At 36.8% G+C, this 13,235-nt stretch overlaps 1 long non-coding RNA gene across 1 annotated transcript in view; it reads left to right on the top strand.

Moving 5' to 3' along the window:
- The window catches only part of LOC136041834 (uncharacterized), a 38,700-nt gene extending 28,371 nt beyond the window's left edge, over positions 1–10,329 (top strand). The window contains exon 4 of the long non-coding RNA XR_010621107.1: positions 10,126–10,329. This is a non-coding gene — a long non-coding RNA (uncharacterized LOC136041834). The remainder of the gene's footprint in view (positions 1–10,125) is intronic.
- Positions 10,330–13,235: the final 2,906 nt, after the last annotated feature.

The raw sequence follows: 13,235 nt of genomic DNA, 5'->3' as shown, positions 1-13,235 counted from the left end.
TCAGGTGACGTCACGTTTCTGTGTTGACTGACGTCATGAAGTTAGTTGTTGTCATTTTTGCTTTGACTGTGACGTCATTCAAGATATTTAAGACATATGTTCACGTAGAAATCTATTAATGTTTAAGTTTACAATGACTGATGAACTTACCATGGCAAAAGCCGATGAAGATGCTCAAAGAGTCTATGCCAAAAAAACTTGCTGCTGATAAAGATAGTCAGAAAAGAAAGCGTGCCGAGGAATCAAAACAAGAGCAAAGAAACAGGCTTGAGGCTGATAGAGAAAGAAAGAACAGAAAGCGTGCCGAGGAATCAAAAGAACAGCGAGGAAACAGGCTTGAGGCTGATAGAGAAAGAAAGAACAGAAAGCGTGCCGAGGAATCAAAAGAACAGCAAGGAAACAGGCTTGAGGCTGATAGAAAGTAAGAAAAGAAAGCGTGCCGAGGAATCAGAGCAACCTGAAAGTTATCGCCTGGCATTCAGGTACAACCCAGTCGATGATTATAGCTTGAGTAGATGTGTTCAAATCGGGACAATGTCTAAAATTTGTCCCTATTGCAAGGCCTTGAAATTCAATGGTGAAACAATGGGAATGTGTTGCGCCTCAGGAAAAGTTTAACTTCCTCTATTGGCTGCACCACCAGAGCCATTGAAGACGAATGAATGCTTGCCTTAAAAATTCTAATTTATGGGCACACGTAAAAATATTAAAATTAACTACAAATATACGTGTCCGATTGCAAAACGATGACTCCGGTCAAACATTTTCAGATCAATTGCTGACAATTGGAAACGGAAAGCTCCCAGTAGACTCAATTTCAGGACGTATACAACTACCTGCTGATTTCTGTAATTTAGTGACGTCCAAAAATGAATTGATTGAAAAAGTATTTCCGAATATTCTATAAAATTATAAAAATAATAAATGGCTAAGTGAAAGAGCGATTCTCGCACCCAAAAATATAGACGTCCACGAAATCAACAATATTGTTTTGACCAAGATTCGAGACCAGGCAGTCCTTTACAAGTCAGTCGACACAGTTTTGGAACCAAATGAAGCGGTTAATTATCCATCTGAATTTTTAAATTCCATAGATCTTTCAGGGTTTCCACCACACGTGCTACAACTAAAAATAGGCGTACCAATAATACTTTTAAGAAATATCAACCCACCAAAGCTTTGCAATGGCACGCGGCTTGCCGTAAAAAAAAACAATGGAAAACCTAATAGAGGCCACAATCTTGACAGGGCCTTTTGAGAGTGAGGCTGTTCTTATTCCTCGCATTCCCATGATTCCAACGGATCTGCCTTTTCAATTTAAAAGATTGCAATTCCCAATTCGATTAGCATTTGCAATCACCATTAACAAAGCTCAAGGTCAATCATTAGAAAAATGTGGTATAGATCTTAATACTGATTGTTTTTCCCATGGACAATTGTGCGTTGCATGTTCGAGGGTCGGTAAACCTGACAATCTATTTATATGCAGCGACAATTGGACAGCGAAAAATGTTGTATATTCGCAAGTTTTACGCAGTTAATTTGTATTGTATCTACCTATCTATCTATCTATATAAAAACGAGTTTTGTGTATGCATGTTTGTTTGTTTGTAAAAAGAGCGTTTGCATATGACGTCATTACTAGTACATACGGCTTTGTATATGCACAGACAATGGGAAAGCCAAGAATGTTGTATATTCGCAATTTTTACGTAGTTTAACTCCTGCAGACGAAATGAATGCTTGCCTGAAAAATTCTAATTTATGGGCACACGTAAAAATATTAAAATTAACTACAAATATGCTTGTCCGATTGCAAAACGATGACTCTGGTCAAACATTTTCAGATCAATTGCTGGCAATTGGAAACGGAAAGCTCCCAGTAGTGGGAAAGCCAAAAACGTTGTATATTCGCAATTTTTACGTAGTTTGAAACACATATATAAATCTATCTATATTCACTGGTGGGTCACAGGGACACAACTACAATGGCGCGTAACTAATATGGCGCGTAACGACTTACGCGCGCGGGGGGGCTTGGGGGGCGCGAAGCGCCCCACCAACTAGGTGTTGGGGTGGCGCGAAGCGCCACCCCAACAGCTAGTATATATATATATATATATATATATATATATATATATATATATATATATATATGTATATATATATATATATATATATATATATATATATATATATATATATATATATATATATATATATATATATATATATATATATATATATATATATATATATATATATATATATATATATATATATATATATATATATATATATATATATATATATATATATATATATATATATATATATATATATATATATATATATATTGTAATATCATGCATGTTAAATAATTATATGCCTGCTTGCTGTGCTTGTGCTTATTTGATATTAACTGCTTGCTGTTGCTATATAATGCCTTTTGTTCCAGATGCCTGGGTTTAAATAAATCATATAATTGGTAAAACGCTACATGGTGTCAGAAAATGGAAGCAAAGCCACCAAGTATTGATTGGGACTCAGCTTCCCTTGGCGATGAATGGAAACGCTTTGAAGAGCATGCCAAACTGATGTTTCTGGGACCCTTGTCTGGAAAGACGGCAGAAAGCAAATATGCTTACCTTCTCATCTGGGCAGGAGAAAAAGGGCGCCAGATATTCAACACCTTCCCACTCACTGCTGCCGAAAAAAACAATGTAGAAACTTACATGCAGAAATTCCGCAAATATGCTGCACCAGTCACCAACAGTGTATTTGCTCGATATATATTCCAGAAACGTGACCAGTGTGAAGGAGAAAGTGTAGAGAAATACATCACAGAATTGAAAATCCTGGTGAAGGCTTGTAACTATGATAGCGCTGATGAAATGGTTTGGGACAAAATAGTTAGTGGCATCAGAGACCCGAAAATTAGAGAAAGACTTCTTCTGGAAGGTGATACCCTAACTTTGGCACTAGCTGTTGACAAATGCCGTTCTTACCAAACAACCCAGGCACAGCTAAGAACATTTGAAGTACAAGAACCACAACAAATCAAGAAAGAAATTGATGCTGTCCAGAAGTACAAATTTCCAGTCAGAAAATACGAAGATGCATCTGTGTCATCTAGAAAAACAAAGGAATGCTATTTCTGTGGAGGAGTATACTCACCTAGCCACACTTGTCCTGCAAAGGAAAAAACCTGTGCAAAGTGCAAAAAGCCAAATCATTTTGCACGTGTGTGCAAAAGCAAAAAATCAGTGAATGCGGTGATCGAATACAAGGAGAGCCCAGCCAACAATAGTGAAGAAGATGAGGATGTCTTTTTATATGCCATAGAGAACAAAACCAATAAGAGCAGAGATGAAGCCCTTATTACACTGGAGGTGAACCACTCCTTACCTGTCAAATTCAAGGTCGATACAGGAGCACAAGCTAACATTCTACCTGCCAAGTATTTTGACGCCTTACCCCATCCACCATCACTGAAACAAAGTTGACAAATATTAAATTTGATGAAACTTATATATTTAAAATCAGCATGAAAGTGCAATTCTTTTGATGAATCTTTTAGCATCAAAATTCAAATTTTTTGAGTTTTGTTTACTTTTGAGCCGGGTCACTCCTTACTACAGTTCATTACCACAAACTGTTTGATATATATATATATATATATATATATATATATATATATATATATATATATATATATATATATATATATATATATATATACATAAATAAGTTGTCTGTGGATGTGTCTGTCAGGTGACGTCATGTTTGTGTGTTGACTGACGTCATGAAGTTAGTTGTCGTCATTTTTGTTATGACGGTGACGTCATTAAAGATATTTAAGACATGCGTTCAGGTAGAGATCTATTAATGTTTAACTTTAAAATGACTGATGAACTTACAATGGCAACAGCCGAGGAAGATGCTCAAAGAGTCTATGCCAAAAAACATTCTGCTGATAGAGAAAGTCAGAAACGAAAGCGTGCTGAGGAATCAAAAGAACAGCAAGGAAACAGGCTTGAGGCTGATAGAGAAAGATAGAACAGAAAGCGTACCGAGGAACTACCAGAGCAACGCGAAAGCAGACTTGCTGCTAAAAGAGAAAAAAACAGCCAGCGATTTGATGCCTACTGATACGCATAAAATTGTTATTTCCGCTGACAAAACGCCTCCTGGCCAACATGTTCGTAGATACAATGCTCCAACTATCGAATGGCAATCGTTTTATGGTTTGTGATCAGTTTTTACCTCGAGATATTATTCTTCATAAGCGAAACGCTCAGTTGTTAAGAATTGCTGAAACTCATCGATGCTACGATGCCCTACAATATCCGACGGCTATCACTTTAATATTAAATTGATGAATCCAGCCTCTAACAAAGAAATGAATAAGAAATGCAGTGCAATGCATTATTATTCCTATAGACTAATGATTCGGCAGGATGAAGAAAATTATATTTTAAAATGCCGTGAATTGTTTCACCAATTCGTCGTTGATATGTATGCTAAAATTGAATCAGAACGTTTGCTATATATTCGCCTGAATCAGACCAAGCTCCGCTCTGAACAATACATTCATTTGCGAGAAGCAGTTATAAATGACGGTAATACCACAAACGTTGGAAGATTAACAATTTTATCTTCGTCATATGCTGGCATTCCCCGTCATATGCATGAATATGCTCAAGATGCTATTGCGTATGTTCGTCTCTATGGTCGTCCAGATTTATTTATTACATTTACATGTAATCAATCTTGGGACGAGATACTGCAGCTTTTACTTCAAGGACAATCGGCGGTTCATAGACATGACATTACGGCCCGTGTCTTCCAGCGAAAGTTGACATCACTGATAAACTACATAGTAAAACTTGAAGTGTTTGGGTCAGTGCGATGCTGGATGTACTCAGTGGAATGGCAAAAACGAGGTTTGCCACACGCACATATACTAATCTGGCTACATAAAAAAATTACTTCGAACGAAATTGATGATGTGATTTCCGCTGAAATACCTGATGAAAATGTCAATAAGGGGTTACATGATATTATTGTAAAAAATATGATACATGGACCTTGCGGTGCACTGAACGAAAATTCACCATTCATGGCCAAAGGAAGGTGCACAAAGCAATATCCTCGACTTTTAGTATCCAACACAATTACTGGCAATGATGGTTACCCACAATATAGAAGAAGATCTACTGAAGATGGCGGTAAAACAGCAATAATAAAGAAGCGTAACGGTACCACCATCGAAGTAAATAACCAGTGGGTTGTTCCATATTCCCCATTATTATCAAAAACATTTAAAGCACACATAAACGCTGAATACTGTAACTCCGTAAAGGCAATCAAATACATATGTAAATACGTCAACAAAGGCAGTGACATGGCAGTTTTTGGCTTGCAGCCCGAAATCAAAGATATCGACAAAATCGTACAATATCAGGCTGGAAGATACATAAGCAGTAATTAAGCTGTTTGGCGAATTCTTTCATTTCCGATACATGAACGTAGTCCAGCTGTTGTTCACTTAGCGGTACATTTACAGAATGGTCAACGTGTTTATTTCCCGGAAACCAACGTGCAACAAAGAGCCCTGAATCCACCGGATACAAAGTTAACCACTTTCTTTTCGCTTTGGAAAAATGATTCTTTTGCAAAAAACTGCTGTATACTGAAGTGCCTTCGTATTACACGTGGAATACTAAAAATAAAGTATTTGAACGTCGAAAACAGGGTAAGTCAGTCGACGGGCAACCTACCATCTTCAAAGATACCACGATAGGAAGACTCTACACCGTTCACCCCAATCAACATGAATGCTTCTTTCTACGCCTGCTTTTGGTGAATGTACCCGGTCCGACATCCTTTGAGCATTTGAGAACTGTAAACGGTACTATACATGACACTTACCGTAGTGCATGCCAAGCTCTGAATTTATTGGAGAATGACCAACACTGGGATAACTGCATTAATGACGCGTGGGAAACGTCAACCCCAAGTCAAATTCGTGCATTGTTTGGCATCATGTTAACAACTTTCTCTCCATCAGCTCCTACACAGTTATGGGAAAAATATAAGTCAAAAATGTCCGAAGATATACTCCATCGAAAACAGTTAGAGACGTCAGATATGACTTTTGATTTTACATCAGAAATTTATAGCTACACTTTAGTTATTATAGAAGATTTGTGCGTACGTATGGCAAACAAACCTCTTCAGGATTTGGGAATGCCTTCACCTAACCGTATCGCTGCTGTTTCGACATGTGTAGAATTGGATCATGAACAAAGTTACAGTACGAGTGATCTATTGTCGTATGTACAAAATAACATTTCCAAGTTAACGTCGGAACAAAAAGACATTTATGATACGATAATTCATTGTGTCGATAACAACGTTGGTTAAATTTTCTTTTTGGATGCGCCAGGAGGTACTGGTAAAACGTTTGTGATAAAACTGATTCTGGTATCAATTCGATCAAAAAATGATATAGCGTTGGCAATTGCGTCGTCCGGAATAGCTGCAACATTGCTGCCTGGTGGAAGAACTGCTCATTCCGCTTTGAAATTGCCTCTGAATTTGCATTCTACAGAAACTCCCACGTGCAATATTTCCAAATCATCTGGGATGGGTAAAGTACTGCAGCAATGCAAACTTATTATTTGGGATGAGTGCACAATGCCACACAAAAAATCGTTCGAGGCTCTGGATCAATGCTTGAAAGATCTGCGAGGGAATTCGAAACCCTTTGGCAGCCCATTAATATTACTTGCGGGAGATTTCAGGCAAACATTACCTATAATACCTAGATCAACTCCTGCAGACGAAATGAATGCTTGCCTGAAAAATTCTAATTTATGGGCACACGTAAAAACATTAAAATTAAGTACAAATATGCGTGTCCGATTGCAAATCGATAACTCTGGTCAAACATATTCAGATCAATTGCTGGCAATTGGAAACAGAAAGCTCCCAGTAGACTCAATTTCAGGACGTATACAACTACCTGCTGATTTCTGTAATTTAGTGACGTCCAAAAATGAATTGATTGAAAAAGTATTTCCGAATATTCTAAAAAATTATAAAATAATAAATGGCTAAGTGAAAGAGCGATTCTCGCACCCAAAAATATAGACGTCCACGAAATCAACAATAATGTTTTGACGAAGATTCGAGACCAGGCAGTCTTTTACAAGTCAGTCGACACAGTTTTGGAACCAAATGAAGCGGTTAATTATCCATCTGAATTTTTAAATTCCGTGGATCTTTCAGGGTTTCCACCACACGTGCTACAACTAAAAATAGGCGTACCAACAATACTTTTAAGAAATATCAACCCACCAAAGCTTTGCAATGGCACGCGACTTGCCGTAAAAAAACAATGGAAAACCTAATAGAGCCCACAATCTTGACAGGGCCTTTTGAGGGTGAGGCTGTTCTTATTCCTCGCATTCCCATGATTCCAACGGATCTGCCTTTTCAATTTAAAAGATTGCAATTCCCAATTCGATTAGCATTTCCAATAACCATTAACAAAGCTCAAGGTCAATCATTAGAAAAATGGGGTATAGATCTTAATACTGCTTGTTTTTCCCATAGACAATTGTACGTTGCATGTTCGAGGGTCGGTAAACCTGACAATCTATTTATATGCAGCGACAATTGGACAGCGAAGAATGTTGTATATTTGCAAGTTTTACGCAGTTAATTTGTATTGTATCTATCTATCTATCTATCTATATAAAAACGAGTTGTGTGTATGCATGTTTGTTTGTTTGTAAAAAGAGCGTTTGCATATGACGTCATTATTAGAACATGCGGCTTTGTATATGCACAGACAATGGGAAAGCCAAGAATGTTGTATATTCGCAATTTTTACGTAGTTTGAAACACATATAAATCTATCTATATTCACAGGTGGGACACAGGGACACAACTACAATGGCGCGTAACTAATATGGCGCGTAACGACTTACGCGCGCGGGGGGGCTTGGGGGGCGCGAAGCGCCTCCCCAACAGCTAGTATATATATATATATATATATATATATATATATATATATATATATATATATATATATATATATATATATATTATGTTCACTTTATTCATATGTCATTTATTTAAACTGCTCAATATTTACTAGTGAGTGCTATATGCCAATTATTCTTGAGGTAGGCCTATGTCTTTACTATTTGAATTATGCCTAGGACCTATTTGTATTAACTCTGACAAGTGAGTTTCACTTTGGAGCAAAACCTTAGGTCTGAATTGATGTCTTGTACTCAGAACCAATGAAGGAAAAATTTCACTGATGAAATCTTCAGTTGTCACTAAATCTAGAATTTAACTCTTTCCTTCTAATCCTAAGCTGATACTGAAAATTCCCGTAATACATAATTTAACCACCCAGTTTAGTGGAATATTCCCTCTTCAACTATACCTAGGGTAAAAAGACAAAGTTAGACTAGATTGCCAGGACTAGGCAAGCTAGTTTGATCTATACTTGACAATGTTATAAGGGTAAAATTCTTGGTAAAATTCTAGTTGATTGACTTTTGGCTATCTTGTAAAGGGGTTAGGTTAGGAAAACAAAACTTTCATGGATGAGTCTAAAGGCTAAAATATGTCCTGGGAAGGTCCCTAAAGACATAGTTATTAAGTTTTTCGACTATGTTGAATAAAATGACTATCTCATAATTTTGATTCGGTAACTTCGGGAAAAAATTACCATGGGAGGGGGCCCATGTGCCCTCCAATTATTTTGGTCGCTTAAAAAGGGCACTAGAACTTTTAATTTCTATTATAATGAGCCCTCTCTTCAACGTTCTGGGAAAAAATAAATAAATAACCACGCATCTATCATCTGTCTTCCTGCAAAAAAAAATACAAAATTCCAAATTTTTGTCGATAGGAGCTTGAAACTACTACAGCAGGGTTCTCTGATACGCTGAATCTGATGGTGTGACTATTATTAAGATTCCATGACTTTCGGAGGGTGTTTCCTCCTATTTTCAAATTTGGTTTCAGTTTGGTTTCAGAAAGAAATATTCAACTGATTACTCGTCGCAATTTTTGACGACTATCGTTAATGAGGATTTGGATAGTAAGATGAAGATCGCTACAGAATATTTAGATATTTTGAAAGCTTTTGACACAGTTGACCGTGGAATTTTATTGAAGAAATTGGAGAATTGCGGAATGAGAGGTAGTATACTGAATTTAATATCTTCTTGTTTGAGCAACAGCCACTTGTTTTCAAAAGTAAGTGGTATGCAGTTTCATGATTTTAAAATTACTTGTGAGGTTCCCCAAGGATAGCTCCGTGGCCCGTTCTTTTTTTTTTCTAAATACATAAATGATATTTCTAATGCGATTTCTAACCTGCACCAAAGAAATGAAGCTAATGATGAGACCCCTAAACCAGTGAAATCTTTAATATTATTTGCTGATGGCATTTCATATACAGTGGTATGAAGGTCTAAACAAGAGCTGGTTTAGATGCTATCAGATGATATGAACAGAGTTGAAAAGTGGCTCCACCTCAACAAATTGAAACTTAATCATAGTAAATCAGATTTCATAGTTTTTGGCCGTTCAACAAATATTTATCCTTGGTTTAAAGAGCTTATATTTGGTCATGCAATTAAGCCTCAAAGGGAATCATTAAAGTATTTTGGACGAAGGGTTGAGTATTTTAGATTATATTCAGTGTATCATTTCAAAAGTTGCACGAAATATAGGAATTATTAGAAAATGAAGCTTTTTTTTCAAAACATGTTTTTAGACTGTTGTATTTTTCACTGGTACGTCCTTACTTGTTATATTTTTGTTCTGTTTGGTCAAGTACATTTGCTGTTCACCTTAAACTATTACGTATATTGCAAAATTCTTTTATTCGTATTTTAAATGGATGTGATTCTCGCTTTTCCGTTTGATCAGTCTATACAAAAATCCTTATTATGCCGCTTTCTGGCCTTTTTATTTTTTATAAGTGTCAATTTATATTTAATTTGTTGCATTTTCGAGTGCCTGATTGTTTTGGAAATATTGTTATCATTATATCGGAATCTCATAATTATAATGTACGAAATTTTGCAGAATTTAGGAAACCACGAAAATCTGCGCGGTCTGGGTTTTAAATGCGTCAAATCTTGCCTGTTATATGGAATATGATTCCTGTGAGCCTGTGTGAGGAGACTGAGTTGCCGGCTTTTTGAGAGCTACTGAGAAACCACTGTCTGGCTGCTTTGAATTTTGATTTTTTATTTAATTTTTTTTTCGTTATGAAAATGGTTAGCAATTGTGGTAGTTTATCTTACAAGTAGTAGGCTATTTGATATTTTAAGTTTTGTTTTGGAACCCGTATTTGTTTGTTAATTTCTGTATATTGTTTGTTTTATCATTAGTAGTCAATAATTTTCCGACATATAATTTTTCTATCGGGCCCTTGAACTATTTAAAAAAAATTGCTATCTCAAAGTTTTTTTTCCGATATATTTGGGGGAGATATGGCGTAGAGGGGGCTAGTTGTCCTTGTTTTCAGTTCAATTTTGACTCTCAAAAAGTGAACTATAACTTTCAATTCCCAATCAAATGAGCTCTCTGAAGTTTATACAAGAATCTCTTCCATAAAAACTAAATTTGCCCTCACGGCATAACTTACAACGCCTGTCCCCGGGCTCTGGGGGGTTGTCCTCATCATTTTCTTTTTATCTGACGTTTAAACTATTTGTTTTAAATGTCTATCTCAAGGCTTTTTTCTGATGCATTTGGGGAAAAGGGGGAGGGGGCTAGGTTCCTTCCGATCACTTTTGAGTCTTAAAAAGTGAACTAGAACTTTTACTGTCCAAACAAATGAGCCCTCTATGAAGTTTATACGAGCTTTCCTTCCATAAGAACCATATATACCCCCAGAGCATAACTTACAACGCCTACCTCCTTAGGGGTTTATTCCGACACATAAATTTTTATCTGGCCCTTGAACTATTTTTAACAAAATTGCTATCTCAAAGTTTGTTTCCAATACATTTGGGGGAGATAGGGCGTAGAGGTGGCTAGTTGTCCTTGTTTTCAGTTCAATTTTGACTCTTAAAAAGTGAACTATAACTTTCAATTCCCAATCATATGAGCTCTCTGAAGTTTATACGAGAATCTTTTCCATAAAAACCATATATGCCCCCACGGCATAACTTACAACGCCCGCCCTCGGGCTCTGGGGGTTGTCTACGTCAATTTTTTTATCTGACCGTTAAACTATTTTTTTTTTTAATGTCTATCTCAAGGCTTTTTTCTGATGCATTTGGGGAAAAGGGGGAGGGGGTTAGGTGCCTTCCGACCACTTTTGACTCTTAAAAAGTGAACTAGAACTTTCTGTTTCCAAACAAATGAGCGCTCTCTTAAGTGTGTACGTGCATTCCTTTTACTAGAACCATATATGCCCCCACGGCATAACTTACAACGCCTGTCCCCGGCCCTGGGGGCTTGTGTCGACACTATGGTTTTTGTTATCTGATTTTAGAACTATTTTTAAGAAAATTACTGTCTTTAAAAAAAATTCGGATGGGTTTGGAGAAATAGGGCGAGGGGGAGGTAGTTGGATATCTTTTGAATCTTAAAAAGTGTACTGGAAAATTTCAATTTCCAGTCAAATTATCCCTCTCTAAAGTTGAATCATGTATCTCTTCCAGACGAACCATGTATGCCCACAGGATATAGCTTACAACGACTGCCCTGAGCCCTGGGGGTTGCATCGAGACCAGAGTTTTTGTTGACTTACCTTATAACTATTTAAAAAAATGGTTATCTCAAAATATTTATCTGGTGTATTTGGGGAAAAAGAGCGTGGGGGGGCTAGTTGCCCTCTGATCTTTTTCGACTTTTAAAAAGTAAACCAGAACTTTCACTTTCCAAACAAATTAGACGTCCCTGAAGTATATACGAGCACTCCTTCCATAAGAACTATAAATCCCCCCTGGGCGTATAAAACGTTTTTCTCCTGGGCCGTCGAGGGTTGTTTCGATACCAGATTTTTGGTTATCTGACCTTTGAACTATTTTTGAAAAGATGGCTATCTCAAAATTTTTATGTGATGCACTTGGACAAAAGGGCGTGGCTTACTAAAGGGAGAGCCTCTCCCTTAAAAAGGGAGAGGCTTACTGCCTTCTGATCACTTTTGAATCTTATGAAGTGAACTAAAACTTTCAATTTCCAATGAAATGAGCCCTCTACATGTTTATATGAGCATCCCTTCTATAAGAAATATATGTGCCCCATGGCATAAATTACAACACCTGTCCCTAGGCCTTGGGGGGTTGTGTGGACACCGGAGTTTTTATTATCTGAGTTTTGAACTATTTTAAAAAAATGTTATCTCGAGATTGGGCCCTGGGGGTTGTTTTGACACTGGAGTTTTTGTTATCTGAGTTTTGAAGTATTTTTGAAAGAAATAGGTATGACAAGATTTTAATCGGATAGATTTGGAAAAAACGGGTGTGAGGGGGAGGGGCATTTTCTCTTGGATCTCTTTTGACTTTTAAAAAGTGAAGTAGAACTTTCAACAAGATGACCCTTCTCTGAATTTTTACGATCGTCCCAATCAAAAGAACCATATATGCCCCCAGGAAATAACTTACAACGATTGCCTCCGGCCCCTGGGGGGGGGGGGTGAAACCAAAGTTTTGTTGCGAGATCTTTTAACTATTTTTAACAAAATAGCTACCTCAAATTTTTTATCTGATGTATTTGGGGAAAAAAGGCCGATTGTTTTACACTTAAAAAGTGAACAAAAATTTTCCTTTCCAAACAAATTAGACCTCTCTGGAGTATATCTGAGTGTCTTTTTTATATGAACCATATATACCCCCAGGGCATAACTTACAACGCCTGCCTCAAGGCCCTACGGGATTGTTTCGACACCAGAGTTTTGTTTTCAAACTTTTTAACTATTTTTAACAAATTGACTATCTCAAAATTTTTATCTGATGCATTTTGGGGAAAAGGGGCATGGATGGGGGGAGGCTGGTTGTCCTTTAATTTCTTTTGACTCTTAAAAAGGGAACTAGAACTTACACTTTCCAAACAAATGAGCTTTATCTGACCTTTGAACTATTTTTAGAAAAATGGTAATCTAAAAAATTTTATCCGATACATTTGGGTTAAATAGGGCTTGAGGGGGAGGGGGACTAGTGTTGTACACTAGGGTTTATTTC

The sequence above is a fragment of the Artemia franciscana genome, unplaced genomic scaffold (genome assembly GCF_032884065.1).
Source record: "Artemia franciscana unplaced genomic scaffold, ASM3288406v1 PGA_scaffold_39, whole genome shotgun sequence".
NCBI lineage: Eukaryota > Metazoa > Arthropoda > Branchiopoda > Anostraca > Artemiidae > Artemia > Artemia franciscana.
Note: the sequence above shows the minus strand (reverse complement) of the source record. Positions and strands in the feature narration are given on the sequence as shown.